Source organism: Ceratotherium simum, chromosome 34, assembly GCF_057802395.1.
Source record: "Ceratotherium simum simum isolate JZ-2026a chromosome 34, ASM5780239v1, whole genome shotgun sequence".
Lineage (NCBI taxonomy): Eukaryota > Metazoa > Chordata > Mammalia > Perissodactyla > Rhinocerotidae > Ceratotherium > Ceratotherium simum.
Window position 1 is genome coordinate 10585314 of NC_141933.1, and position 24942 is coordinate 10610255.

General features: G+C 47.5%; 1 long non-coding RNA gene across 1 annotated transcript in view; it reads left to right on the top strand.

The window, feature by feature from the left end:
- The first annotated feature begins 4372 nt into the window (after positions 1-4372).
- LOC147912556 (uncharacterized) overlaps positions 4373-24942 on the top strand; it is a 51559-nt gene continuing 30989 nt past the window's right edge. Inside the window, exons 1-2 of the long non-coding RNA XR_015549721.1 lie at positions 4373-4562; positions 14956-15054. This is a non-coding gene — a long non-coding RNA (uncharacterized LOC147912556). The remainder of the gene's footprint in view (positions 4563-14955; positions 15055-24942) is intronic.

Genomic DNA, 24942 nt, shown 5'->3' on the forward strand with positions numbered 1-24942 from the left:
ATTCACGAGGTCTCACACTCTGAGGTCCTGGTTCCTGCATTCGAGGGTGGGAATACCCTCAGGAGACCAGGAAGGGCCCGGGCTAGGCCTGCATCCTCACAGGGCACTTTGCTTCAGGCAATGTGTCCGTGTAGAGGAAGTGGTGTGGATAAGGGGACATTTGGAAGATTGAAATGCACAGGCTCACAAATGGCAGTAAATATTTTTCATCAACTCAGACTCATTTTTATATCTGTTGGGGTCTCTGCAGGAAACCAAATTCCACTTGAAGATAGTTCAACCACAGAGACTTTAAAAGGGACTGTTCACAGAGTAGTGGGCAGGGGCAAAGACTCCCACAAGGGGTGGTAAGACCCCCAGGGACAGGGGCCTGGGGAAGAAATGGTGTTCCTGGAATCTAGCATGAGCTGGAGGCGGAGGACGGACCGCCAGCAGGAGCTGTAGCCATGAAGGAAGGACCACAGCATTTGCCGGAACTGCCCGCCACGCGAAGCAGGAAGAAATACCCTGAACTTTCCTGCCGCTGGTGCCTCCCCCTGGAGGGCAAGCGAGCCCAGGTGTTGCGGGTGAAGGGGTCAGTGTCCTGGAGGCACAGAGCAGGGTAGAGAAGCAGGGAGAAGGGCTCTGAGGGTGGAGGGGCAGATAGACAGCAACCAGGACAATGTCCTAATCCTCTCAGTTTTTGGTTTGGCAAGTTTGAATTTCTGTATATGGAAGTTTCATTGCGAAAACACGAATACTCCTCTCTTGCTTTTTGTAAATAGCCAAAGGGCCTGGAAGATACTCCAGGGTTCCCAGGACAGAGCCCTGAAAAGAGCAGTGGTCTGGGAGTCAGAGGCATTAGCCATCACCTTGGGCAAATTAAGGTCCCTCTCTGAGCCTCGGTTTCCGCGTTTGTAACATGGATAAGGCATGCATTCTCTAAGGCCTTGGCCAGTTCCAATAGTCTCTGATCCTTTCAGGAGCAAGGCTGGTTAATTAGGTGGATGGGGCTGAACTGGGTGATAAGCAAGGTGTGATTATAACGTAGTGCACCTAATATTCCTGTGTACTTGGTAAACTGACTCAAATGTTTTGAGCAACGGTGGTGTTGTTGAAATACTACTGTATCTCCAGTGTCCCAAAGCAAAGCCCAGCACCCACCAGAACTTCGCATGTTGCTAGTACACGTCTCACTTCTTCCTAGTCCAACCTTAGCTCTCTGGTGTTGTGCATCAGCTGGGACATGAGTAGCATTTGGGAGATGCAGCAAGGCATGTAACTGATGTTCCTTTTTTTCTTTTTTTAAAGTGTATTTATTTTGAATTCAAACCGACTGAGTAGTCGCAAGAATAATACAATGAATATTCATATACCTTTCACTTAGACTTACCATTTTTTTTTTTTTTCGGTGAGGAGGATTGGCTCTTAGCTAACATCTGTTGCCAATCTTCCTCTTTTTGCTGAGGAAGAGTGGCTCTGAGCTAACATCCAGGCCCATCTTCCTCTATTTTGTATGTGGGACACTGCCATAGTGTGGCTTGATGAGTGGTGGGTCGGTCCACGCCCAGGACTCGAACCTTTGAACCTGTGGGGCCGCAGAAGTGGGGTGCGTGAACTTAAGCACTACGCCACCAGGCCGGCCCTTAGACTTATCAAACTCTCTCTATATAGATGTTATAATTATCATTATTTTTGCTGAATCATATGAGAATAAAATGCAGACACCATGACCCTTTACTCTGAAATACTTCAGCATGTATAGACATTCTCTTATATAAACACAATACAATAATCAACTTCAGGAAACTTAACATTGATACAATATTATTATCTGACATTGAGTCCATATTTAAATTTTACCAATTGCCCCAATAATTTTCTTACAGTACTTTTTTCCCCCAATTTAGGCTTCAGTCATCCACGATCCCACGTGGCATGTAGTTGTCATGGTCTCTTCAGTTGCTTCAATCTGGAACATTGCTCAGCTTTTTGTTGTCATTAGTGACATCGATATTTTTGACATGTACGGAGGCCAGTTGTTTTGTAGAAATGTCCTTCAATTTGGGTTTGTCTGATGATGTTTCCTCGTGGTTAGATTCAGGTTATGCTTCTTGGGGCAGGAACACCACAGAAGTGGTGTGGGGTCCCTTCTCAGGACCTGTATGATTTCGATTCCTTGATTAAGGAGGAGATTGCCAAGTTTCTCCATTGTAACAGCGTCATGTTTTCCCTTTGGAATTAACAAGGAAACCCAAGTTTTCAAGAAAGAAGTCCAAGTTTGGGCAAGTTTATTTCACAAGCACACTTTAAAGGCTAGTGGTGTGCACACTTCAGCAGTGGAGAGCTCTCCAGATGGGGGTTTTGAAATCTTCTGGCTTTGGGCTTTGCACACAGAACAGCTCTCTGTCTCTCCTCACGAGGACCAAGAATTCAGGGCATGAATGCTCACCATAGGCCGAGAATGCCGTATGCTGTTTACCAGCCTCCGAGTCACCCCGTGGCGTCTGGTGGCCACAAGTGCTTCCTAAGGCTGAACGCCCCCAGCAGAGGTGCTGCCAGGGGCCACAGCAAATGTGTGGGGAACATTCTGCTGAGCAGGGTGGTTTCAGTTCCTTTTAAAAACCTCTGTTATTTCTATTACAAGCTTGAGGCCTGGCCTTAACAGAAAAACTTCCCAGCAGTAGAGCCAAGGATCAGGAAGGGTTAAGGATGTAAAGACCTTCTCTTTGGACAGGGCATTCTAGTCCACAAATTGCTTTATCTCTTGAGATCTCCCAGGGGGTTCTGCACTCCATCCCAGCAAGAAGGCATACAGAAAGGTGAGGTTCACAGAGGTGAAGTGATGGTCTCAACTCACACAGCTGGGAAGAGGTGACTCTGCCTAGGTCCATCCAACCTTTCTGATTAAAAACTTTTTTTTTTCCCATGATGCTAATGCTGCTTCCTTGAGGAAGTTGGGAATTTTTTTCTGGGGAGGTTTTAGGAAGTGGAAGATGTCTTTTGCAATTTGTAGGGCCTTGACCTTTTAACAATATCCCCGAAGTAGTTATTAAACACTTATGTGCAAAGCCTTTTTCCTCAACGAGCCTATAGTCTAGTAGGGGAATAATAATAATAATAGCTATCAGTTCTGCCACTTCCTAGCTGTGTGATCTTGGGCAAGTTACTGAATCTCTCTGTGCCTCAGTTTCCTTAACTATAAAATAGGGGTGATATGGTATCTCTCTCATAGCGTTGTGAGGATGATGTAAATTAACACACATAATGTGCTTAGCATATAGTAAATATTATAAATGTTAGCTATTGCCATGGAATACTTACTGTGTTAGGCATTGTATATGTATTGTACATGCTTTATCTCTTGATTTCTGCAACAGCCCTCTGAGGTGGGTATGATTTTTCTCACAAATAAACCGAGGCTCAGAGAGGTTAAGCAATATGTTCAGGGTCACACAGCTAGTAAATAGCAGAGTTCTGATTCAAACTAGGTCTGGTCTGACGGAGAAGCCCATGCTTTAACTTGTCATAGCATTCTGATTGCTGTGATACCGGGAAGATGGTGTTAATAACAGTCTATAACTGTTTCAAGGTTTGGAGACAAGTGTGGGGAGGGCGTTCCAGAGAGAGGGAACAGCAGGAGTGAAAGTGTGGAAGTGCAGTGTGTGGGGAGGCTCAGCAAGGCAGGGTTGGCAGGAGCAAGAGAAGTTTGGGGATCTTAGAATGAAACTCGAGACCCCGGCAGGTTTCTGTTCCAGTCCAGAAAGGAAAAGGCTCTTACCAATTTGCCCATTTCGGGGGTGAGGGTAGGCTCCAGGCCTCAAGCAAAGTGAACCCCTGGCCCAGGTTCAGCCTCCTCAGCTGCTGCCAGCCCCTCCTGCCCAGTGTTACCCTGGGTCTTTCCCCTCCTGCATCTTCACTCTTCCAGAGGAGGATGATAAACAAGGGAGAAACTGCAGTTAAAATATTTGCATTATAATTAGCCCCAGCCATTGTCCAGGGCCACCATCCAGGCAGTCTGGAAGGCCTTGAGCTGGCCTGGCGAGTGGACTCACTGCCCCGCAGCTGTGGGCATGCATGCCAGGCCTGTATACATCCCTCTGGCCAGCCGGGGTCCTGTGGGGCTGAGCCCCTTCTCTCAGGGAGGGCCTGCGAATGTGATAGGGCTCCAGAGAGATGTTTTGGGCAGAACTGAGTTGTTCCCAGCTGTGGACAGAGTCCCCCCTCCTATGCTTCTGCCTGCTGGCCCTGCTTGGCTCCAGGGCTGAGGCCGACTGGAGCCGCCTTGAGAACGTGCTGACACTCAGCAGTGGGAGCAGGAGGACCTCCCCGCCTCCTGGGTGGGACGGAGCAAGCCCACCCCCCCACCCACCCACCCTGATGCCCTGCTCAAGGGAAAGGAGCCTCCACGAGCTCTGACAACTGGCTCTCCATTCCTGAAAATTATGCGGGCGCGAGGGAAGAAGGAAGCAAATAGAAATCTAGGGGGAAAACAGAAGAGCGAGCCCCGGATGGGGCAGAGACGGAGGCGGCGTGGCCAGGGGTCGGGACGGAGAAGGCAGCAGGGGAGGAGCAAAGCCCTGGTAAGAGGAGAGAGGGAAGGGGGAGGTTTGGGTAAGAGCGGCCGGGAAAGTGCAAGGGCGTGGAGAGAGAAGGAAAGAAGAGAGGACCCCCAGGGAGCAGGGACAGTGTAAAGGGATTTAGGGGGACTTTAGCACCGTTCCCCATCTAAATAAGTCCCTCCTGCGCCCCAAATGAACGTACAACCTAAGTAAAGCAGCGCGCTTGCACAAGTTCCCCGCTCCAGCCAGAAAACAGATGACTCCCTTAAGCCCCCCATACTGTAACCCTGGGGCCGCCAGCGTCCAGGGAGTAAGAGAGGCTCCCACAGAGACCCCCAGTGCCGGAGGAGTAGGAGGGAGAGAAGCAACAGGGCTCCGGAGAGGAGGACACTCTCCAGGGAGCATCTGCCGCCACGCCCCGCCCCGTTCGGCCGGACTACCAATCGCTAGGCCGCATCCGGGTCTCGTGACCTGTTGCCAGGCAGATTTTTATCCACCCAAAGGCTGCTGCGAGGCACGTCCCCTGCGGCGGCCGGGTGGGGCTGGGAGCCGGGCGCCGAGCTCAGCTCCGCGCAAAGCCGGGAAGGAAGACCCTGGGGGGCCGTGGGGAGGTTGCTGGGGGCCAGGTTCACACCTCCTACTGCGTGGCCGCGGGAGTTAGCCCCCATACTCTGGGAGGTACCTAAGCGCCAAACGGTGGAGGGACGCATGCTTTTCCCTTAGGCCCGACTTGCCTCAATCGACAGCTTTGTACTCTGAGGAACTGCTGTGCTGGAGAGTGCCAGCGCCTTATACGTTGATACTTTGGGATATTTACATTTAAAAAGAGAGCTTTTGGGCCCTGATGGATGGGTCTCTCATGGTGGTTATTTCAGGCCCGTGGGCAGGCAGCTCGGGTATTTTGGGACAGGAGAGCCTTTTAGCAAAGCCTCGCAAACAGCGGGGGTGTGTGCCCGCCTGGCTTTCCCCTCTGGGGGCCTGACACAGCCCCGGATGCTGAGCTGCAGAACCCTGGTCTGTAGCAGGGGCACCGACCCCTGCCTGCCTTAAGGTCCCCACTCCCGCGCAGGTGAGGGGAAAGGCTTTTGACAACCTCTGGCCTTTCCAGCTTTCCAGCCAGTGCCCATCCGGCCTCCATCCCCTGTGTCCAATGGCCAGGCAGTGGGGAGGGCTGGAATGTGAGCAGGCAGGAGAGAAGAATGACAGGGCAGTTTCTACTTGTAAGAGTCCAAGTCCGGCTCACAACTTGAATTTCAAGTGGGCCCTTCAGGCAGATTAGGGAGGTCAAGTGAAAGAGTGGAGGCAGCCGGTGTGGATTGTCTAAATTCCTAGAAAATAAATTCTAGGAATTTAGCTGTGGGAGAGAGGAGCCAGGTGGGCACACTCAGCACCATGCGTAGCTGGGATTAGAGCTGGTGGTCCAGGGTGCCTGGTGGGGAGGGGTGGATTTTTGCTCTCCTCTCTCTGTTTGAACACTTTGTTTTTCCAAAAATTAATTGTCTCTTGAATGATATCTGAGAAACAAATTAATGCTTTTAGCCAAGGGATTTTTAACAAAATTATAATTTTTTTTAACTGAGCTACAGTCCTCATATGGAGGAAAACCACTCCCTGTAAATACTGTTTTTGGTGACTGCCCTTTGTTTGAAGTAATTACTGTCCCTCAGAATGGGAAATTACACATTATTGTTTATCAAAAGGAAATAAATACCTTGGATTAATAAGATTCTTGCTGCTGGAAAGTGATTCCAGAGCTTGCCAGCAACCCACGGTTAAAAAGCCGGCACAGCAAGTTGTGCAAACACTCACCTTTGGTGTTTAAGGATTGCTAAAGGGAAATGGTTGGATCCTGTGTGTCGGTTGAAGCTTGCTGGCCACGTTCTTGTTACATAATCATGGAGAACCTTTGATAGTGCTTTTCTGATGTCAGAAATAAGGACAGGAAAAAACATGGGGAGTGGAACGAGCCTCCTGCCGACTCTGCTCCGACTCTGGGTTGCTCTGTATTCGTGGGCGTTTGGTTAACTCTCACTAAACAAGAGGGTGGAAAGTTGGATAGGAATGCTTTACTGAGACAGCTTGAACCGCATCTAGGCTCACGCAGGGCAGAAAAGGTCTTGGAGGTGGCTCTGAGCACTGTATGTCTCAGCCTTTCCGTGTTCCAGCCAACGCCCCAGGAGTGCTCGCCTCCAGTCTCCTGAGCACTCCTGCTTTTGACTCCGGCCATTGTCAACTCCTGCAGCCTCAGACTGGCCTCTCCAGCCACACTCAGCTCTTTCTAGCACTCTTAACATACCCCGCTCTTGCCAGCGCTCGGGCTTTCCAGTTGCTCTGTACTTTCCTGTTCTCAGCACTGTTCATATTAAATTATCTGTGATCAGTTGCCTGGCTGTCTGCCTCCTGGATCAGACTGTCAGCTCTGTGAGGGGGGATGCAGTCTGCTTGTTCACCATCATATCGGCAGCACAGTGCCAGGCACAGGGCACACGGCACACGACACAAACTCAATACGCCCTCCTATCACTGTCTTATCACTTGACACACTTCCCCTCAGCAACACGTGCTCCAGTTTTCCTTCTGTCCATTACTGTGTATTTTCCTGATTGCCAAGAGGCGTTAGCCTCTACGTGGGGTAAAAACATATGGACAATTCCAAACCAAACCAACCAACCAAACACCAGAACTGGTTCCGGAATAAGTCATGGCTAAAGTTTTGCATATCAGCTGCTCTCCTTCAGTTGTTGATGAGTCTGATTTAATTTCAGCAAGGGATGGAAAGTGTGCAGCCTGTCAGTCAGCAAACTCTTCAAAATCCACATGTTTCTGGCAGGCAGGACTGCCTTGTTGGGGTGAAAAGGAGGTAAAGCAAAAGCTTGGTGACTCAGAAGGTGAGGAGCTGAAGTCCAAGAAAGGTGGTGGCCGCAGAGGGCGTGCTGAGTGGGGAAGAGACCTGCAGGGGTTTGGTGGGAGAAGAAGGTGGCACAGGAGTGGGTTCGAGATGCCCCCCGCCAGAATTGCAGCAGAGATATGATGGCCACGAATTGAAGTGGAGGAAGGAAGAGAGGAAGAAAGCTGGGGCATGGAGGAGGCGTGGGGTCCCCAGATCTGATCAGTTGGGTCCAAAACCAGTGGCTGGCGTCTGAAATGTCACTCATTGCTTAAATCTGGGAAGTGTGACTTTTGATGATTCTGTTCCCAATAGGTTATTTTTGTTTTTATTAATTTAAAAAAATGCATTTGGGGCCGGCCACGTGGCGCAAGTGGTTAAGTGGGTGCATTCCGCTGCAGGGGCCCGTGGTTTGCTTGTTCGGATCCCGGGCACGCACTGACGCACCACTTGTGCAGCCGTGCTGTGGTGGCATCCCACATAAAGTGGAGGAAGACGGGCACGGATATTAGCTCAGGGCCAATCTTCCTCAGCAAAAAGAGGAGAATTGGCATTGGATGTTACTTAGGGCTGATCTTCCTCACCAAAATAAATAAATAAATAAATAAATAAATAAAAATACATCTTTCTGATGAAATTCTGAGTGCCCTGGCAGGCTTTGTTTTATTAAGAAGGTGGTACAAAGAAAGCATCTTCATTTATTCTCCCTCCTTCTTCTCCCTCCCTCCCTTCCTAGTGAAATTTTTGGCTAGAAACCCCAGCCAGGATGTGGAGAGTTGTGTTTTCCACCTGAAGCAAGGTGGGGCTGGCCTTCTCTTTGTTGCAGCTAACTGCCCCCACCCCCGTCCCCCGCTGTTCTCCTTTTTGAGCTGGACAGACACAGCAACAGTGGCCCCGTTGCCAGCGCAGACGGTTGCAGAATGAGACAAAGCCCTTGTGTATTTTGCTGGGCAGCACTTGGCTGTGAAATCCTGACATGTGAGCGTAGGAGAGCATTTGTGGTGTCCGAGCATACAGCACTCGATTCTATGCTTTTCAGAGCGTTTCTAAGCCTCCTTCAAGGACATCAAGGCTGGGGTTTGGTAGATGTGTTTATCTTTCCCAAGTTTGGGCAAAGTCCTCCTAGAAAGTAGATTTTTCTTTGTGTGTGTGTGTGTGAGGAAGATCAGCCTTGAGCTAACATCCATGCCAATCCTCCTCTTTTTGCTGAGGAAGACTGGCCCTAGGTTAACATCCGTGCCCATCTTCCTCCACTTTATATGGGACGCCACCACAGCATGGCTTGATGAGCGGGGCGTTGGTGTGCACCCCGGGATCCGAATCTGGGCCGCCAGCAGCGGAGTGCGTGCACTTAACCGCTATGCCACGGGGCTGGCCCCTAGAAAGTAGATTTTGAGGCACTGAGATCAAAAAACTCCTGGGGAAGTGGGTATGGAATTGTGTGTTTTAATGTGATGCAGTGTGTTTGAGCAATACCCACATTCCATCGTCAAGAAAGAAACACCATTCCCAGCCCAACGCGGACTTGTTCAAATGACCACTGACCCAGGTGGCTTGTGCTGGTTCCTTGTCCACAGAGAGCAAGCTCCTGAGGTCGGCGAGATGAAAGGATTATTTACTACGTGAAGTGGGGGGTCATTTGATTCTCTCAGTTCATCAAACTCCCAGTTGATTCTCTTAGTTCAAAGTGGAAAAGAAATGAAGTGGGTGGTTCTTTAGCTTGATATCCCGTATGGTCAACCGGGCTTGGTAGTTGAAAGCCCACTGGATTTTATTAATCATTGGAGCAATGCAAAGCTGCTGACCACGCCCTGTGTGTCTCATCAGGGACTCTCTGAGAGACAGCACGTAGGTGTGGGAGGAACAGGTTCCAACCTGAGCCTGATTGTTAACAAAGCCAGGCTTCCCTAGCAGATGTGAATCTCCAGGCCAATCAGATTACCTCAGCCTTCTAGCACCCGTGTGAACGGGCATAGCAGGGAAGCTGGCTGGGCCTGGCTCAGGTAGGGCAGCCCGTTGCCTATAAGGTGTGATTTGAGGGCCTCAGGAAAGGCTGCCCTAGCCTGAAATCTTTCCTCTACTGGCTTGTCAAGGATGTCTGCAGTTTCACTATTAGTGAGTCATTCCTTTGCTTCCATGGGCCCTCTCTGTGCCGTCCTTCTGTAAATGCAGATTGGTCTGTGATACAGGATTCCCTTAACCTTCTCACCTTAAATGGTGTGTTTCATCTCTTGGGTGAGCCCCAAACTCAGTTTCTCTTTTTCTTTTTCCGGTTTTATTGAAATATAATTGGCATAGAGTATTGTATTCGTTGTTGGTGTACCACATAATGAGTTGACATATGTATATACTGGGAAATGATCACCGCGGTAAGTTTAGTCTCAGTTCCACTTTTTCGTGTTAGGTCCCCTTCAGTCTCTTCACCTGCCCTGTTCCCTCTTCTGTTCAGCTTAGACAAGAAGCACAGCTGGAAGCCAGGTGGCCCAGTGTGGGGGACAGAGGAGCCGAGGAAGGGGAAGGGAGGACGTGGAGGACCAGCAGGCTCTCGCATGGCTGCCCAGCACAGTAAGGGCTGCCGGCCTTGCTCTGGTGCCAGATGGTGCATGAAGGGAGCTGTTCTCCCCTTTTTGGCCAGAGTGGAGCACTGTCAGCTCCTACACAGGCTCCTTTCCCCTCTCCTCCCACTTCCTTCCATTCACTCACTTTCCTCTTCTTACTGTCTGTCCTTCTGTCCTTCCTGTTTGCTCTCAGCCATCATGGTTCTAAGTGGCCCCATGCAGGAAAGGAACTCTCGATTGGTAGCCCCAAGGAGCCAGGAGCTCCTAAGGCAGACCAGAGTTTGGCTGCACCCTTTCCCCCTTCCGCTTGGTTCTCAATCCCTCCATGAGGCCTGGGGTGTGGCACAGGAGCTGCCCCGCTGCAGGCATCCAAACTTGCACAGCTGGTTGGAGCAGACACGGAGAGTGTTTAGTGAGGGGCCAGCTAGATGCTGTGGGCTGCACTAAAGCCTTAAACTATTTCTGCCTTTTCTTCTTTCCCTGGCTTAGAAGGCATGACCAGAGCCCATCTCTGTCATGCCCCTGCCTCGGGGTATATTTTATCTCCTCATACCTCTCTCCTGGAGCCTTCCATCCCAAAGGAGGTGATGCCGTAAACTCCACTGGAATATAAACTCTAAGAAGGCAGGGATTTTTAATCTATCCTCAGAGTCTAGAACAGTGCCTGGCCCCTAGTAGGTGCTAAATAAATATTTAGCTAAATAAATATTGAATGCACCTCCTCTGGTTGAAGTAATCACAGCTACTAAATACTTTCAACCCTGCTGAACACTCTTTTGGGCAGGTAGATGTTTTTAAAACTCACATTTCCAAAGATTTAATTTTAATTATACCACACAGCAATTCATGTTTATAAAAAATTCAAACAATAAGGGAAGGTCTCCTTGTCCCAAACCCAGTTGCACGCTCCTCCTTAGCGCTAACCACAGCTACCATCTTGGCATACGTCCTGCAGATTTTGCTCTATGCATTTGGACATATCTCTATGTGAACACAGACTGTAGCTTGGCAGGTTAAAAGAAACCATAAGTAAGATCACACCGTATTGTTTTGCAATTTGCTTTTTTCCACTTAATAATATGTTTTGGAGATGGTCTGTGTAGGTAACTACAGATCCACTTCATTCTTTTTCACTGTTGTGAAATATCGCATAGCATAGATGAAGTGTTGTTTGTCTAATGATTCCTCTACCGACAGACCTTTGAGTCATTTCCAGTGTCTGCGAACATCCTTGCACAACCACTTTGAGCACATGTACAGGTATTTCACTGGGATACCTACAGATGGACTTGCTGGGTGAAGGAGCACATGCACTTAACATTTTAATAGCTAGTCCAAATCGCCCTCCCAAGAGGCTGTATCCATATATATTCCCACATTTGGGCGTGAAAGCCTCTGCTTTCTCCATACCCTTATTGGTTTTTGTTGATCTCCTTTATTTTTCACCAGTCTGTTGGTCAGAAAACATCATCTCATTGTTAGAATACAAATTTCAGTTCTATCTTCTTGGCCAGGAAATTGTGATTCGTATTAGTAACATAATCACATGTATAGTAATAATGCTATTTAACTGTTATGTGTTCTGTTATTTAGTAACTATTTTACATGGAATGAATAAGTAATCAGGTCTCTACCCTTTTGGATAGTAGTAGTTATGTATCAATTTTCTCCACATATTTTACTGTGACCTTTAGATGTAAAACGCTAGAGTCTGGGGTCTTGGAGGACGGCAAGAGAATGACCTCTCTTTTCCCCTGCTTGTCCTCGCTTCTCTGGAGTGGCTCCAACTTCTTTGGTGCCACAGCCTGCCCTTCCTCCATGTCCTTTCCTGCCACACAGTGGCCGTGTCCTGGAATGACGATGCCAAGTTGTCCAATCCAATGCAGCAGTGCATTCTCTGCTCTCCGGCCTCTGGGTTTCTTCTTTGATCAGCTCAGAACACGTCAGCAGAAGTTGTTGGTTCCGTCCTTTGCTTGGCTTTGATGATATCAGGCCCATCTTCTGGTACATCAGAAGCCATACCCTGGGCTGTGTCCTTCCTTAATCTTTTCTAAGCTCACATATCACCTAGTACAATGTTTTCCAGAGAGAAGTACATTTTAAAAGGAAAAGCTTGAAGAGCATTTAAAATTTTACACTGTTTAATTTTATGGCTAGTTCCCTTCCCCACATCCACATCGAGGTCATGTGTTCTTCCATTTTTCTCAACCTCTGTATTAAGGCTAACATCAAAATGGTGGTTGTGAAAGGATTTTTCTCCCTGAAAGTTGTCTCTAGGCATGGTTCTCTGTTACTAACAAGATATAGCTTAGAATCATTTAGTGCCTTAATATATATATATTTTTTTTGGTGAGGAAGATTGGCCCTGAGCTAACATCTGTTGCCAGTCTTCCTCTTTTTGCTTGAGGAAGATTGTTGCTGAGCTAACATCTGTGCCAATCTCACTCTATTTTGTATACGGGACGCTGCCACAGCATGGCTTGATAAGCAGTGTGTGGGTCTGTGCCCGGGATCTGAACCTGCAAACCTGGGCTGCCAAAGTGGGCGTGTGAACTTAACCACTAGGCCACTGGGCCAGCGCCTTAGTGCCTTAATATTAATCTCTGGTGATTGAATTGGAATCACCACCCAGTATGGCTGGATTTAATAATGGCCTCCTCCTAAGGATTACTTTTTTAGAGGGAGCCTAGGATTTTAAGGCAGTGTGACTTGTTTTGGTGGTTTCAGATTAATTTTGTATTTGTAGCAGATTAATTTCATATTTGTATCAGGAAACCATTTGCTTGTTGATTTGATTGTTTCATTTTCTAAAGTGAATTGAAAACCAAATTCATGTCCTACCCCTTTATTCAGTCTAGCTACTACAGAATCTTTGCTTTGCTGGTTTTGGTAATATTACTCTGGGATTTCTAAGGCACTCTAGTTTTGGCCACAAGTTATACCAACAAGATACTGTGAGGCAATCTATATATTTAGCTAAGAATCATACTTTCTTTTGGATAACTTCTTTTTTTTTTTTTTTTTAAAGATTTTATTTATTTTATTTTTCCCCCCAAAGCCCCAGTGGATAGTTGTGTGTCGTAGTTGCACATCCTTCTAGTTGCTGTATGTGGGACTCGGCCTCAGGATGAACGGAGAAGTGGTGCCTCGATGCGCACCCGGGATCCGAACCCGGGCCACCAGCATCGCAGTGCGCGCACTTAACCACCAAGCCACAGGGCCGGCCCTGGATAACTTCTTATTTTGGATATTCCGGTGACTTTGCCTTGGACTTTTTTTTTTTTCTCTCACATTTTCTGATATATGCTGCAAAACATGAGTGGATGGTTTAACGGTTTTGAGTGTGGGTTCATAAACTGGAAGGCCTGGGTTCAAATCCCAGCTCTTCCACTTCTTAGCTGTGTGATCTTGGGCAAGTTACTTAAGCTCTCTGTGCCTCAGTTTTCTCTTGTGTAAAACGAAGTAATAGTAGCAACCATCTCCGGAGTTGCTATAAGGAGTTAACACACAAGTTTAAACAGCGTTTGGCACATGGTAAGTGCTAACGTGTTTGCCATCCTTTCTGAAAGAAAAAAACATTCCTTTCTTCTGTGGTTTTTTGGACTTATGCTGAGTTTCATTGTGTCATTGAAAACTGAACAAATTAAAATAGAAGAAAGAGTCACTGAGTGCTTAATTACTCAACCAAAGCCTTTCTGGAAGAGCAAGATTGTTTCTGTAAAATAATTCACACCTGATTAATCTATTAGGATTTTTGAAAATTTGTGGACTGAGAAGAATCAGTGGGATGGGGTTAATCTATGTGCAGTTTTTAAGAGCCTTGAAAGTTTTCACGGCATTGGTTGTTAAAGAAATGAAGATCATTCAGTTGAAAAAAGTATTTCTTCCTTCCTTCCATCCTCCCTCCCTCCTTCCCTCCCTCCCTCCCTCCCTTCCCTCCTTCCTTCCTTCCTTCCTTTCCTCGTCAGTCATCTATTCAAGCTACAAACATTTCCAGAATGCCTGGGACACTGTGCTAGGATACAAAGACAAATAATCCATGGTCCCAGCCCTAGGGAAAATCTAATGAGGGATTTGATTATTACTTATGGTGAGGAAAAATTAAGTGGCCCCACCATCCCTCTGAAAGCTCAGGACAGGGAAGATAGATCATCTGTAAGAAGGAAGCCTGAATAAGAAAATTCACCAGTTTGAAAGTGAAGATCTAGACTCATTCCATTCATCATCTTCCAAGTTACTTTCTCCTGAGGAAGAGTAATTTCTTGGGATGATGGTCAACTTGAACAAGCACATGAAAAGAACAGCCCATTGTAGGTATTGATAACAACCATGGTTTCCATGTTGCTGGCAGACAGAATCCTGGCATTGGCCAGGGAATCTTGTGCACAGGTGGGCTTTCCTTCTTGATGGGCCCCCTATTCCGAGATGCTGGTGACCCCTGGATTGGCGATCTACCACATAAGGCTTCAGGGACTCCTAGTGGGGTTCAATCTACCCATTGGAACTCCTGCCCCATGACATCCAGCTTAGTGCTGAGCAGAGAGAAGATGCTCCGTGGACAGTGACTCACAACCCTCCTTTCTACACCTTCTTAACTTGACAGCACCTTGTTCCTCAGTGTTAAATTGCGCCTTATCTCCTTTCTTCTGCTACTGCAAAATCCTTGAGGATAGGGACTGGATCTGCTGAACTGATGAACCTGAGATGGCATTGTCCCCTTTGTATGAGGTTCCCTGGACTTTCACAGAAGGATTCTTTCAGCATATACCAGCTCCTTTCTTAAGATTCTGTTATCTCTTCCACGGGCAGAACTTCCAAGCGAGGGTGGAGTGGGCTGGGTGCGATGTGGGGTGGGGGTAAAGGTGGGGCCTCTGGTTTTTCTATATACCCACAGTAGGCATTTGAGAAATGTTAATTGATTGGATGGTTTGATGAGTGACCCAGCAGTAATCCTTGTCCTTGTTGTTAGACCACACCACAGCCATCAGCACTGGAATGCAAACACCAGAATAAACCTGTGGAAGCCACCACCAAGCCCGGGCAGTTTCAGGCTGCACCTCATACGCAGGTGAGAGAAGGTGGTGGGGACTGAAAGAATGATAACCTTAATTGTAGTAATGATACCCTCCATCGAGAGATAAGGCTCCCGGGAGCATCCGCAGGTGACCGTGCCTTCCTGGGCCATGGAAGTCACACTCTAGAAAGAGCTGGCTCAGGACACCAGGGGCCCCGCCTCTCCCTCTCCAGGGCCTAGAAACTCAAGTTCTCCTTCTCTCCTTTCAGCTCTTTGAAAAGCTTGTAGAAAATGCACTTACTACAGAAGAATTATTGACTCCTTCAGAAGGCTTCTCAAGGGTTTCTTTGTCTGGAGGGTGTTTTGTGGAACATTTACATGCTTATAGGACAGTGTCTATTAAATTCAGAGTTCAGGGTGGGGCAGAGAGCAGACAGAATTCAAGCGTTAGTATTTACGTCTAATTGAAGATCTACCAGAGTTTGGGAAAAAGTATTTTCGATCCTCTAAAGGAAATGCTTTCTCAGGCCTCGCAGAGGGGAGACGCCCACGTGAAGGGTGAGAAGAGAGGAAGAAGCAGCTGTGGGTGTGGAGATCCTGGAGCCTGGGGAGCTCGCTGGGGGGGTCGTTGGCTCAGTCTGGGCCAGAGCCATGTTTCGGGCCTGCACAACAATTAAAACTTTTTTTGAGGTAGTTGCAAACATTTAAAAATCAAGAGATTTCACAGAAAATAGGGAATATATGGCTTTTTGGAAATGTTGACGTCTTCGGCTGGAGCGGAGTGACTGCCCTGTCCCTGGGGAGTTGGAGCTATCAGCTTCCTCTCCCTCTGCCCTGTGGACCCCCAACTCCCCACCTCCTCCATCCCAGCACCACGTGGTGTCTTGACTCCTGGGGCTAATCCCTCCAGGGGTTCTGTGCATCCCCTTTCCCTCACCTCCATCAGTCACCCCGCCTCTCCCCAACAACCCATCTCTATCTTGGTATCTCCTTTGGGCAAATAAATATGCACATGCCCCTCCCCCTTTAAAGAAACCCTCCCTCAACCCCTCCCCCTTCTGGCTGTGGTGTTGTCCCTATAAAACCAACCTGCTTGAAAGGGTGGCCTCTTCCTCATTTTCCACTCACTCCAGCGCCCTGCTTTCTGCCACCAGGCTTCCCCCATCTCCACCCAAAATTGTTCTTGTTTATCTTTTATTCTGCCCAGTGCAGTCTCTGGACACTCGGTGCTGTACCCTCTCCCTTCTGGAAGCCGTCTCCTCCCTCAGCTTAGTGACATCTCTTTTGTCTTGACGTCTGCATGGTGTGGATGACTTTGCCCTCCCTTCCCAGACCTTTTCTGGGCTCCTCTCTTCCCACAAGCTCACAAATGGCAGAATTTCCCAAAGACCTGTGCTGGGGTCTTTATTTTTCTCATTCTCGATGCTCTCTGGGCAACCTCTTGGGGCCCGCTGATTCTCCAGCCTGCTCTCCAGCCAGCCCTCTCTTCTGAGCTCCAGGCCTGCGTGTCTGGGATCCCCAGCACTGGGCTCACCTCCACCTCCCCTCTCCCTGCCAACTCAACCTGCCTCTTGTTTTCTCTGCCTCTGATCAGCTCTGCTAACCATCTGTTCGCCACACCAGTCACCCACCTCCTCAACATCTCTGACATCTTAGGTTTCATTATTTACTGCAATCGCCTCTAACTGGTCTGCCTGTCTTAGATCTTTCCTCTGCTGATGGAGTGAGCTTTAAGTAGAGGCCAGTCTAAAATAAAAATCAGATCATGGTACTGTCCTGCTTAAAATTCTTCAGTGGCTCCTCTTAGCTTTCGGGGTGAAGTTCACATCCTTGGCTTAGCACACAGGCCGCCGTGACCCGGCTTCCATCTCAGCACCCACAGCTTCCCATGTGGACATTTCATTCCAGCCATATGAAAGTGCTGGCAGGTGCCCAAATTCATGATGCTGGTCCCTGCTTCTGTCTTCATAATGCCCTTCCACACGCCTTCTGTCCCCTGTTTTTCTGGGCCTTTGAGTCACCACCTCAGGCCTACTTGAGCCTCCAAGTCTGGGCTCAGTGCCCCTTCTCTGTGCTCTCCCATGGTGCCTGGTCATCCCTGTTTCAGATCCCACAGTACTGGGCTTCTACAAGACTTCACGTTGAGTGGAGACCCAGGAAGGTCCCCAGCACAGTATTCCTGGCATGTAAAATAGAGAGATGATGGTGAGAGCTTCTGGCTGCCTTCCCAGCACTCACATGGCTGGATCTTTCTCTTTTGCCCTTTTGGGAGCAGATTCTAGCTTCCACAGTGTTTGCCTTCCCAATGCAGCACTTTTTTCTTGTGTGATGGATTTCATCGACATTTATTAAGATTAAAGGCGACTGGGATTTGCCTCCTGTTCTCAGAGGACTTGTTATACACTGTATGTATAATATCTATTCATTCAATGAGCACTTATTGAGAGACAGCAGTGAAGGAGGCAGAATTAAAGCTGCCAGGAACAGGGATTCAGGCAAAGTGTGCAGAGCTTAGAGGCACTTGCTGTGGCTTTTCACCTTCACGTGCCTTGGTTTAAACTATAGGTGAAAGAGTACGGTTATCTTTGTTGGGGTCTCATCAACAGACCATGTCACGGGCTTTTTCCTGGTCATGGATGTTCCTTTAGACACTAGCTTGCATGTCCCTCACTTTTATGGACTCTAAAGCAGAGTGTCGTGTAAACATTACTTCATGAGAGTGCCAGAAATGAACTTTCCTGCCTCTGCCATTAGCTTCCAGCTTTCTCTAAGTCAACTTCTCAAGAGAATTCTGCCATTTCCCTTAATTGTTAAGAACAAGTTTGAACAGAAACAGAACTTGTGTTGGCTTTCTCTTGGCCATACTGCTGTAAGCTGTTGTCATAAAGAGTCATTTTGGTCAATAAGTGGAAGATCGATAGGTCTGATCAGCGACCCACTGCTGGACTTTGAGATAAGGCTGTGAAGTTCAGACCAGCGGGGCTTTTGAATAAAAACATCTCCCTGGTCACACGATGTCCTGAAGGCTCAAGTGGGTTTTGGAGGGTGAAATACTGTAAAATGAATCTATGGATGTCAACCCATAAAGTCACAGTGTCCGATGTCACGCTGTGTGGCATGGTGAGCTGTGTAGCCTAGTGGTTAAGAGCCCTGCTCTGGAGCTGGACTGCCTGGGTTTAAATGCTATTTCTGCTCCTCTGACCTCGGGCAAGTTCTAGTTTCCTCATTTGTGAAATTAGGATGATTAGAGGACTTCTCTCACGTGGTGGTTGTGAGGATTGAGCCAGGCGGTCCGCGTACAGTGCTCAGACACACAGAAAATGCTCCATAAATGTGAGCTGTTGTAATTATGCCCCTTCATCAGCTTTACACGGGACGGTTAACCACGATGACTTTCTCTTGGTCACCAAAGCTGTCATCAGATCTCCCACCATTTGTGGTCCACAATGTCCCTGTTGTTTCAATCCGCTTTGCTCACTTTGCTTCTCTGACCATCTTATTCCAGTCCTATCTTCTTTCATATTGTTCTTTCTGCCTTGAATAGGCTTCTATGTCACCCCTGCCCACCCTCATGACCTCCCTTTCCCTATTCTGAAGCGCTGTTGGTGGAATGGATGCAGATACTCCTGCACCCACAGCTAACCATGGGAAAACTTTAGAGTAATTTTTCATTGGAGTTTGTATGTATAAGTCTCTAAAGCCTTATAGAGCCCTTGCCACAGGACTAACCTGTGGGATCACTATTTACTTTTAAAAAATTTTTAAATGTGCATAACATAAAGTTTACCATTTTAGCCATTTTTAGGTGAACAGTTCAGTGGCATTAAGTACATTCACATTGTTGCGCAACCATCACCCACTATCTATCTCCAGAACATTTTCATCTTCCCAAACAGAAACTCTGTACCCATCAAACAATAACTTCTCCTTCCCCGCTCCCTCCATTCCCTGGCAACCACAATTATATTTTCTGTATCTATGAATTTAACTACTTTTGGTCCCTCATATCAGTGGAATTATACAATATTTGTCCTTCGGTGTCTGGCTTACTTCACTTAGCATAATGTCTTCAAGGTTCATCCATATTGTAGCATGTGAGAATTTCCTTCCTTTTTCAGGCTGAATAATATTCCATTGTATGTGTATACCACATTTTGTTTATCCATTCATCCATCGATGGACATTTGGGTTGGGTTGGTTCTACCTTTTGGCTATTGTGAATAATGCTGCTATGAACATGAGTGTACAAATATTTGTATGAGTCCCTACTTTCAATTTTTTTGGGGATATATTTAATAGTGGAATTGCTGGATCATATGCTCCATCTGTTATACAAGGTTGACTTTATAAATCAAGAACAGAGCTTGAACACCTGACGGGAAAATTCTCTCTTTACCTCCGTTCTCCCCACCCCCACCTTCGTACCTCCCACAGACTTTATCTCCATAAATGTCAACTCTGCCTGCAGGTTTTTTAGGCTCAAACTTTGGTGCCATCCTGGACTCCTCTAATTGTTTTACATCTGCTGGTGAGACCCTTAGCAGTTCCCCTCAGCTCCATCTTCCGTATCCAGAATCTAGTCACTTCTCCCCATCTCTACTGTTACTGCCCTGATCTCGGCCACCACATCTCTCGTCTGGATGATGGCAGTTGTTTCCTAACTGGTCTCCCTGCTTCTGCCTCCGTCACCCTCTCATCTCTTCTTAGCACAGCAACAGGTTCGACTCTTTTAAAACATGAGTCAATTAATGTCGTTCCTCACTCATGACCTTCCGTTGCTTTCTAGCTCACTCGGGGCAAAGCTCAAGTGCTTGCAAAGGTCTGTTGGCTCTCACTGCTCTTCTTCTTTTTTATTGAAGTATAATTGACATACAATATCCTGTTAGTTTCAGGTGTACATCATAGAGATTCAGTATCTATATACATTACGAAATGATCACCATGATAAGTTCGGTTACCATCTGTCACCATGCAAAGATATGACAATATTATGGGCGATATTCCCTATGCGGTACAATTCCAGAACTGGGTAGTTTGTTAGCTGCCCTCCGGTTCCACCAATCCCTTTGTTTTAAAGCCGAAGAAACAGAGACCCAAAAAAGTTGAGTGTCACAGACTTCCGTATTGTCTTGAACTGCAAACTAACTCATGAGCCTTCAGCGGTCTGGGTGGTAAACCAGACGGCCCATGGGGGGAGTGCCGGGAGCCTGCGCAGCATCAGGGACCCACCCCACCCAGGTACTATCGCCATCTAGTGGCCCCCTGGGCCCTGGACCTTTGGGGTCTCCTGTAACTTGGGTGCTGTTCAGTTTCAGGAGGAGCAGCTGATGGCCGAGGTCCCTGCCTCTGATCAGGCCACCCTCCAGGAAGCTCTTCTTGATGTGAAAACCATGTCTTTCAAAATGTCATCTTTTGGGTTTTCAAATGCACCAGGAGGATGAGTCTCAGCACCATTTTGTGAGCATTTTCTTCTTCTTCTTTTTTTTTTTTGGTGAGCAAGATTGGCCCTGAGCTAACATCTATTGCCAATCTTCCTCTTTTTGCTTGAGGAAGATTGTCCCTGAGCTAACATCTGTGCCAATCTCCCTCCATTTTGCACACGGGACGCTGTGATGAGGCGTGTGTAGGTCCATGCCTGGCACCCAAACCCATGATTCCTGGGCCACCGAAGCAGAGCATGTGAACTTAACTACTATGCCACCAGGTTGGCCCCTTGTGGGCATTTTCATGTCTTCATGTTCCTGACAGTTTGTCCGCATCTTTTTCCTGCGAGGTCTCTTAGGGGTTAAATGCTGCCAGCAAGAAGCAGGGCGAGTTCTCCTGCTTATTCTGCACATTAAGAATGAGGCATATTTTATGTTCATGAGTAAGCTATTGTTTATTGATGTTCCGATTACAGATAAAATGTTCTTGCTCCTCTTTATTGCACGTGAAATCACAGCAAACAGTACAGGATGGACTATGATTAAGTGCTTGAGTGATGTGGTCTCTACTATCCCAGGTGTAGAAATTGGGGGTAAAAGAATATTGGAGAGGGTTGGAATGGTCAGGTAATAATAAAAATAAAAATAAAATAAGAACTAACCCCTATCAAGCACTTGCTATGTGTCAGGAGTGATACAAATGCTTTATGTGATTTAACTCCCTAAATCCTCAGAATAACCCTATGAGGTAGGTGCAGTTATAGGAATCTGAGGCACAGAAAGATAATGTGATTTGCCTAAAGTCATAGAGAGCTGATAAGGGCAAAGCCAGGATTTGAATCCAGACTGGCTGGCTCCAGAGTCTTCTTTCTTAAATACTACATCCGATGGCCTTGATGAAGGCTTTCGGAAGATGAGACTTGAGCTGGGACTTGAAGAAGGAAAGGTCCCACAGCATGGGGACAAATCCGAGTGATGGCCCAGGGATGGAATGGGCCTGGCAGACCCCAACAGGGAAGATGAGACTGACCTCACTGGGAAAAGGGCACATATTGGGGACCAGTGGGGAAGAAGGTAGGGCAGTAGGGTGGGGACAGATTATAAAAGGTCTTAACATCTAGGCAGAGGGTTTAGACTTGATCTGGAAGGACATAGTCTTTGATGAGTGTTGAAGGCTGACTTGCTAGAGCAGAGGTTTGGGTAGGTTTTGGGGGGCGATAGCAGGTCTGAGGATAGGAGGTGTGGAGGCAGGAATAAAGCACTGAAGGTCTAGCCCAGGGTGGTGTAAGAGGAATGGAAGGAAAGAGAGTGGTGTGAGAGAGTCACAGAGGGATCAGCAGTGGAGAGAGGGAGCTCAGCATCCAGTTGGCTTTGAGATTCAGAGTCTGGTGAGAGGGACAATGTTGACTCCATGGGCTGAGATCTCACTGCTGGCTGGCTTAAGTTGGTATCACAAGGGAGTGAGTCCACAAAGAATTAAACATTTATGACACATTCAGGTTATTTGTCTTAAACTCTCACCTGTTTGGGTAGCTTACTAAAATAGATTTTTTTCTATTGATTGTCGTATCAGTTGTGGTTCTATCAGAGAAGCAGAACCTCCGTGAGCTACAGAGAATAAGGGGTTTATCAGAGGGGTCAGAGCTCCCGTGCTGGGGGACCTGATTCTGCAGTCTGTGTAAGGTGTTGTCCCCATGTCTCAGCTGGGCCAGCTGGGGAGGGAAGATGAACATGGAGTCGGGAAGACGAGAGACAAACTGGAACCATGTCTGCTGTCACCACCTGCGATCTCCACGATGCGGATGACCCATGGGACAAGCTGGAGTCCCTCACCCCAGAGCCATACCCACCTGGCCAGGGGCTGGAGGAGCTGCAGGCCCAGTGGCTGCCCCATCCCAACAAGGTGGGCCAGCAGAACAGCGAGTGTGCATGAGTTGCACCTGCGTGTGCCCTACACGACCTTCAGAGCATAACAGAATGGCTGCGCCTCACTTGCGCCTTCCAAATCTTGCACACGTTTCTCTCGTGGCCAGCCCTCACCCAGGACCCTATAGGGAGGGTAATTCTGGGAAAGGTAGCTATGTAGACCGAATACCAAAACACCACCACTGTCCACATACGTAGCAGAGTAGCTTTTCTTTAATTCTCCTCTTTTCCTCTTCAGTGATTTGATTTAACGGGCTTCCATAGATGTAACATAAACCTTCTTTTTATTTTTATTTTTTATTGCAGTAACATTGGTTTATAACATTGTCTAAATTTCAGGTGTACATCATTATACTTCCATTTCTGCATAGATTACATCATGTTCACCACCCAAATACTAATTACAATCCATCACCACACACATGTGCCTAGTCATCCCTTTCGCCCTCCTCCCTCCCCCTTCCCCTCTGGTAACCACAAATCCAATCTCTGTCTCTATGTGTTTGTTTGTTGTTGTTTTTATCTTCTACTTTTGAGTGAGATCATACGATATTTGAGCTTCTCCCTCTGACTTATTTCACTTAGCATAATACCCTCAGTGTCCGTCCATGTTGTCACAAATGGCTGGATTTCATCATTTCTTATGGCTGAGTAGTATTCCATTGTGTATAAATACCACATCTTCTTTATCCATTCATCCCTTGATGGGCACTTAGGTTGCTTCCAAGTCTTGGCTATTGTGAATAATGCTGCAATGAACACAGGGGTGCATGTATCTTTACGAATTGATGTTTTCATGTTCTTTGGATAAGCACCCAGCAGTGGAATAGCTGGATCGTATAACATAAATCTCCTTAGTGAATCAGTTGTAGCCAACCATTATATCTGAGTCTGTCCCCATCCTCCCACCAAGTTCTTAATAACTCTCATCTCTATTCTGAGTTTAATTTGTTTCTGAAGGTAGAGGGAAGGGGGCAGGTAACTTCCAGCCTTGGGATGCATTCTTGGATTTTAAGAGGTGATGGAACATCGTATGTGAAGATGAGCTCACTGCTCCAGGCAAAGCTGATTCTGGGCAACGCCCACATAGGTGGAAGCAGGTTTTCTGCAGCTACAATCTTCTGTATCACTTTGCTTGGGCCGCCATAACAAAGTACTACAGACCAGGTGGCTAAACAACAGAAATTTATGTTCTCACGGTTCTGGAGACTAGAAGTCCTAGATCAAGGTGTTGGCAGTTGGTTTCATGAAGACTTTCTCCTTGGCTTATAGATGATGGTCTTTTCTCTGTGTCTTCATATGGCCTTCCCTTTGTGACTGTCTGTGTCCTTCTTTCCTGCTGTTAGAAGGATACCAGGAGTATTGGATTAAGGCCCACTCAAATGACCTTATTTTAACTTAATTACTTCTTTAAAGACCGTATCTTCAAATACAGTCACATTCTGAGATACTAGAGGGTAGGAGTTCTCCAGTTTGGGGGGCACAATTCAGCCCATAACACCTTCTTTCTCATTCAAGTTACCTCATGGTGAAGGGCCAGCCCAGCAACCATACCAGCTGTGTGGTTCTTACATACGGTTACCATGGAAGGCAGCCTCTTGGCTTTTCTGGAAAGGTCTCTGACGTTATTTACTGAGGTCTGTTTTCCTGTGCGTGGCTGTCCTTGCCTGGGCAAGCAGCGTTCCTCCACGCCATGCATTCCCACTTGGTCAGATCAGAAAGCAGCAAATCCAGGGAGTTTCTTTTTTTTTTTTTTACCCCATGCAGAATTCCTTGCATAGCAGAGAGCTTGGGAAGGAAGGCCCTGTTTGGGGACAGAGGTCAGGGCTTCAGAGTTCAGGGCTCCCGAGAAAGGGTTAGGCCTTCCTCTGCTAATCTCAAGTTTGTTTGATTAGCCTCTGAATTGATGTACTTAGAATAACCTTTGTCGCAACCAATAATTTAATTTAACCCTTGAGCTGTATTTTCTCCCATTTCTACAGTATCAGGGGATTTAGAAAGGAGCAGAGAGGCAAAGTTGGCAAGAGAGAGGGTTCTGTGGCTCTCACTATCGGGGCCAGCTGGCCACTGGGTCCAGCCTGCTCTCCCAGTGGGCACAAGTGGGGACAGAGGGCTCCCCAAGCCCTGCCTACTGCCCTCCTGCTGGAAATGGGGAGAGAGGATGTGACACCCTCCTAGAAATCTAGCAGAATCAAGCCATAAGGGGCACCTGGCATCTCCACCCCCCCCACCCCGGATTCTGGCTCCCTGGAATGGCCAAATTTGCTGTCACTTTTTATTGAAGTGAAAAACAGTCGAGATTTGAATATTCCCTAACGTCACTTTGGAGGACTTTCAAGAATCATTTCACAGCAAAAACAGAGAAAAGGACAAGATGACATGAGGGCTGGGTCACCCACTTGGAAAGCTGGTTCTAGAAAGAGAAATTTGATTTCACCCTCTGGCCTCATGCACGGTGGAAGAAGGGAGTGGGGGACACTGGACTGGAGGGATGGAGGCCTGGTCCTCATCCAGGATGTCCCCCTCTGCACGGCGACAGGCTCTTAGGGAAACATCTTAATAAAAGAGTCATGAGCAGTCTGGCAACCTTCCA